This window comes from Nilaparvata lugens, chromosome 1 (genome assembly GCF_014356525.2).
Source record: "Nilaparvata lugens isolate BPH chromosome 1, ASM1435652v1, whole genome shotgun sequence".
Taxonomy (NCBI): Eukaryota; Metazoa; Arthropoda; class Insecta; order Hemiptera; family Delphacidae; genus Nilaparvata; species Nilaparvata lugens.
Window position 1 is genome coordinate 71,115,796 of NC_052504.1, and position 6,404 is coordinate 71,122,199.

Consider the following 6,404-nt stretch of genomic DNA (forward strand, 5'->3'; position numbering starts at 1 on the left):
GAATACATTGCAGGCATGTCAGTGGCACTGATACTTCCACATGGCGTTGAGCACTGTGGTAGCGATTATTTTCCTTGCAATTGTGATAACACTGGTTTGAGCACTACGCTTCCCCTAGCTTCTATACCAAAATCGCTCTAAGGAGCGTTTTCTCAAATGTAGTGTGAAAGACTCTCTGCGTTAGTCGTATTGTTCTGTGGTATGTCGGTCCCACATGCGATAGTGGTTCGTCGGCAACCGGACTTATCCATGTAATTATGACAAAATAATAAATAATTATTATATTTCTTTATGCTTCTTGGACATAAGATTGCATTTTACAACACAAAATTTTCCCCAGTACAAAGCATGGATTACCTCCTAATATATTCATTTATTAACACTGTATATCTTTTACTTGTTCATTGAAATTCCACCAAAATAAAAAATTGCAGATTCATTTCAATGGCATCAGCATATACAGAGTGTTTACGAATTCCCTACCAATACTTTAGGGCATTGTTCCTGGGTGAGAAACATATCTAAATATCATATTAAAATTGTCCGGAAGTCTTCAGTTACTCACACAGCGGCCATTTTGCTTTTTTCACTTATTTTTTTCTAAATAATGGTTGAACATACAATATTGAAACTTTGCACAATCATTTAAAACAACTACACAAAGCTATCAAAAAATTATGATAATTTTTCAAATTTATAAAACAAAATGGCGGCCATTTAAAATTTTGTTTCTTAAATAACTCGGATGACGTTGGTTTTACAAAAAAAAATTACAAGAATAACTTTTTTTAGTAAATTTAATTACCTATAGATTGGTACCTGAATTTTGGAGATTGAAAAAAAACCATTATCAACTAAGATATGGCAGCTCTAGTGATAGGTGACCGCTGTGGGTTAGTCGAAGTGCTTGCCAAGGTATGCGGCTAAAGTCTGCCGCTATTTTGAAAAAGCTATTTTAGGTTATGCCAAACAATATAATTAATGTTGCATAACATAATCCTCATGGTCTTGGCATAAGTTTAGAATAACTGTAATTATTTATTTCACTTGATCTCCAGACTTGACGCCTCTGGACTTTCACTTTTGGGGACTTTCATAAGTCCTTGTTTACTCTAAGAACTTGTTTACTCTACTATATTGGAAAATGAAATTGAGTTGGTGGGTAGAATTGTGGAGGCTAGGGCCGTCATTCAAGAGGAAAATGCGAACATTTTCCAGTCAATGGAAAACCGTTTCAGGGCATGTATCCGAGCAGGTGGACAGCATTTCGAGCTAATTATTTGAAGTTTGGCTATGTTTTCCAACCTCTGTTAATTGTACTCATTTTCTTTTGTATTTTTCTTTCAGAAAGTATTGAAGTTTCTGTATTGATGTAAATAAAAAATATAGGCTATTGTTAACAATTATTCTTTAGGTACCTAATTTTTTAAATTTACTTGTAAATAAATTACAGTTATTCTAAACTTATGCCAAGACCAAGAGTGTAACATGAATTATTGTTTTGTATAATTTAAAATAGCTTACAAATGACATGCAAAGCAGACGGAGACTGTTGCATTGTTGTGGCAGACTTTAGCCACATGCCTTGGCATGCACTGCATCTGCAACTAACCCCCAGCGGTCACCTATCACTAAAGCTGCCATATCTCAGTTAATATTGGTCCAATCTTGAAAAATCTGATACCAATCGATATGTAATTAAATTTACTAAAAAAATTATCAGAATTTGAAAAATAATCATAATTTTTTGTAGCTTTGTCTAGTTCTTATAAATGATTGTGCAAAGTTTCAATTCCGTATGTTCAACCATTATTTAGAAAAAAATAATAAGTGAAAAAATCAAAATGGCCGCTGTGCTAACTGAAGACTTCCGGACAATTTTATAATATGATATTTAGATATTTTTCTCACCCAGGAACAACGCCATATAATTTACCTCTAATACAAGGCCGCGGCCTACAATATTGCAACGTCTAGAATCTAATACATGATTGGTGAAAAAGATCAGCTGGTATTTTGTAAAATCTTTTTCACCAATCATGTATTGGATTGTAGGCCTACACTGTGACGTTGCAATATTGTAGGCCGCGGCCTTGTATTAGAGATGGCTATGACAACGCCCTAGAGTATTGGCAGGGAGTTCGTACCGTAAACACTCTATATACAGAGTTCGTGCAAAAGTATGGAAAAAGCTGAATATTACTTTTAAAAGGGAAATTTGACGATAGGTCTGACTAGGAATACTATTGGAATAAAAAAATCTACTTTTCTGACGCATCAAAATTTTGGTCCGTCATCTTGGAACCTCCATATTGAATCCAACTTCATTTTTTTTAAATGGGAAGATGGTTCTAATACATGATTACAATACAGAATTTCAAGAAAAAATGAATGGCAAAAAAGGCACATAGAGTTATTCACATTTAGAGATATTTAAAGATAACATTAAATCATACAAAAATAAAATAATTAGTACATTAGAAGTCTGACAGATTTAACATTTCTGTACAATGTGGGTCGATGACCCACTACTGCAAGTAGCACTTGCAAAAATAACACTTCAAAAAGTGAGATATGATAATTTGGAATTTTTTAGATTTTCTATGTGTTTATTTATTTAATTTTTGTACTAGTTTTTTCATTTTATGTGAATAATTTTAAAACGGTTTGAGAAATCGATGAGCGGTGTTCGCCATTCATTTTCTCTTGAAATGCAGTATTGTAATCATGTATCATTCATGACCACCTTCCCATTTGAAAAAATGAAGTTGGATTAAAAATATAGGTTCTAAAATGACGGACCAAAATTTTGATGTGAAAAAAAGTTTTTTTATTCAAATAGGATCCCCAATCAGACCTATCATCAAATTTCCCTTGTAAAATAAATATTCAGATGTTTCCATACTTTTCACCAATCCTGTATTACAGTTGTAAAATGATATCGGGCTTTTAAATATAATAATAATATAGCATTCTCTATCTTTGAAATTAATTGAATGAAACAAGCTGTGTGTGTGAGATATATTTGTGGGATCTATTTCTTGTTCAAAAAGTCTATCAAGTTACGTACAATATTTTTTGTCATACTTATCTGAGAAAGAATAATATTGCTGAGAAACAGAAACCATTACCTGCTGCTGCTGCTCGAGCTACTGCATTCTATAAACATTACCTAGCCTGTGGCGCCTAGTTCATAACAGACAGACCCTTCAAGCTCAAATAATAATAAAGGCCTAAATTATAAGATTTCAGATGAGTTCTTACAATTTGAAACTCCTTAGATGAGTTCTTTAATTATTTGAGCTAGTATATTAATTACTCAGATGCTATTAGGACTCAGTAGACAGAGTCTCCGAGAGCTATTTTCTAGAAGGCTGAATGAGGCACACACTAAGACACTGTTAGAAAGGAATTTGAATCTGGATCAATTTGATTGGGATAAGAAACGTATTCAGATGTTTTCTGATCATGCGCTAATAAAGGTAATCATCTCACCAAAGTTCTTAACAATAATCACAGTTCAAACACAGTAATAAACACAGTTCAAATTGTTGTTACCAAGTGAAGACTATACCGCTACCTGCAGGTCATTATGCGAACTATTTTGGAATAAGGAATTTTGTGGTTGTAGTTGACAAAACTCTCACCTGGGGCACTGAAGGCAGCTGTTTGAATGTTCCTATTTCGGAACTAGGAAACATACTCGACTGTAAAGAGAGTATATTATGATCTCTTTACAGTATAGTATGCTGTAATGAAAATCACATTTTTCTTTTTCTATGACAAAAAATACTTTTTGTTATACTTACTCAATTTCAGCTGTATTCCATGCATGAAATCAAGCCGGTAAACAGCTGTTTGCAGAACAAGCGAACGTGTGATTTCTTTACAGCATACTGTACTGTAAAGAGATCTTATGTTTTCTTTACAGTCGAGTATGTTTCTTAGCTCCGAAATAGGAACATTCAAATAGCTGCCTTCAGCACTCCAGGTGGGAGTTTTGTCAACTACAACCACGAAATTCCTTATTCCAAAATAGTTCGCGAAATGACCTGCAGTAGCGGTATAGTCTTCACTTGCAATATTGGTAACAACAATTTAAACTTCTTATTGTTGATAATTTTAGTGAGAAGATTACCTTCATGGCCTAAAGATCAGAAAAAATCTGAATAAGTTCCTTATTCCAATCAAATTGTTTCAGATTCAAATTCCTTAGTGTCTGTCTCATTCTGCCTTCTAGAAAAAAACTCTCAAAGGCACTGTCCACTAAGTTCTAATAACATCTGAATAACTAATATAATAGATCAGATATTATTAGAACTCATCTAATAAGTTTTGAGTTATAAGAACTCATCTGAAATCTTATAACATAGGCCTTTATTATTTCATTTGAGCTAAAATTATAATTTTCATTAAAATTATCATGAATTCTCAATTACATATCATACTCACTGAGTGCCTAGAATGTGCCATGTTTCAAAATTACAGGATGATCAAGCCAAGAATTAGATCTGAAAAAAATTATAACTTTTTAAATACAATAAATACGTTTTGAAGACATTGGATATGATAGGTCGAAGTAGTTGCCATGTTTATTATTCCACCGCCTTCTGTTGGCTGTTCTTAAAGTCATCACGGTATATCTGATCTATAGTGAGGTCCACATTATAATGGCAGTACTTGGCAGTATTTGATTAACATTGGTGTTGATATCCATGTCCATCATTGGGACAAAGAAGGTAGCGATATACTTTAAACAATGTGAAAATATTTTAAAATTTAAATATTTTTTTAACAATGTAAAAATATAATTAACAGAATATTACATCTCAATTATGAAAAGTTATTATTTTATTATTAATAAATATATTAGGTTAAAACCTATCTCAATGGCTGCATGAAACAGTCGAGGGAGACCAATAATCTATCAAATTTTCAACCTTATAAAGATTAGCTACGTAATTCTGAACAAAAAATGAATAATTATTCAATTTCTCTATGTTTTCGGGACATAAGGAGATTGTATTATTTTACATAGAATTTTCCTTGGTGCAAAGCTCGGGTTACCTGCTAGTATTAACTGATAACTAATTTCATGATTTATACAACTGATTTTCAGCTTAGTCAATTCGAAGATAGCTGAGAAGATATTGCAATCAATTTGAATACATTAAAACTTCACAGAGAAAGAATTGATTTAACACTATAGAAATCTCTGGTACAATCCAACAACCCAAGAGGCCGAGATAGAAAGAATTGGGGAGCCCAAAGTGGATATGATAGAGTTAACAGAACTAGAAGCTGCTTTAAAGAATTTTTTTTGTTAATCTCTGTATCAAACTTGTATGTGTGTGTTAAAAATAAATTTAAATTGAAGTATGAGTACCGTATACAGTGGTTCGATTTGAACATGACTGCTGTCATAGACCTTATGGTAGAAGGGATATTGGCAGACCTCTAAAAAGAAGGTAGGATAGTTATATCCTTTGAAACCAGAACAGGTGTGTATGTCCAATCCTGGAAAGAAGAAGAGAACTTCACCTTTTGAAGTTTAGTGTTTTTATGTTATTGACGCAACTTTGAGGTTTTGGTTATGCAAGAATGGAATAATGATGTATAGATAGCAAATTGAAACAATACAAGCATAAATTATCACATAAAATATCTATCGAACTGGTCGACAAAGAAGAAGTTTCTTTAGCAGCAATCTAGTTTGACATCAGTAACCTTTAACCAGAGAAAAATGATCGGTAACCTTTAACCACAGACAAATAATACAATAAAACTGTATATTTTCTCTAATCTCTCGAAGAGAGAAAAATACCGAACTAGATTTAAAGAACTTTTATTATGCATGGATATTATTTTTAAAAAGCAGTCTATCTCTACACTTAGGCTGATCGGAAAAATAACTTCATGAAATAACTTTTCTATTTTGATAACTTGATAGTATACAAATCGAAAAACTTTGAAAAATATCACCAGTAAAAAGTTTCTCTAGCCTGTTGCACAGCCAAGAGCTTTTTGGTGGTTCGGAAACTACCTGAACGTGCATGAACCTCCTAGGAATCATCCCTGAACTCAACAACCTGAGGTTGTTGAAAATGAGGATAATATTGCAAATTTCTTGATTTTTTGAAACAAACATATCTAACTTCACGATTATATTTTTACAAAATAATTAATTTACCTCACATTAAAGAGGAGATTCTGTTCTTCAAATCAAGACCAAGTACCATTTTTTATCATTCCGGGTTACCGAGATACACAGTTTTGAATATAGAAATTGACCATTTTTCTGTGTATTTAAATAGGGGCTAAAATACACTAAAAGTCGATTTTTTTATTTTCCATCAAATTTCAATTATGATACATGATCTTGAACCGCTGTACCGAAATATTCT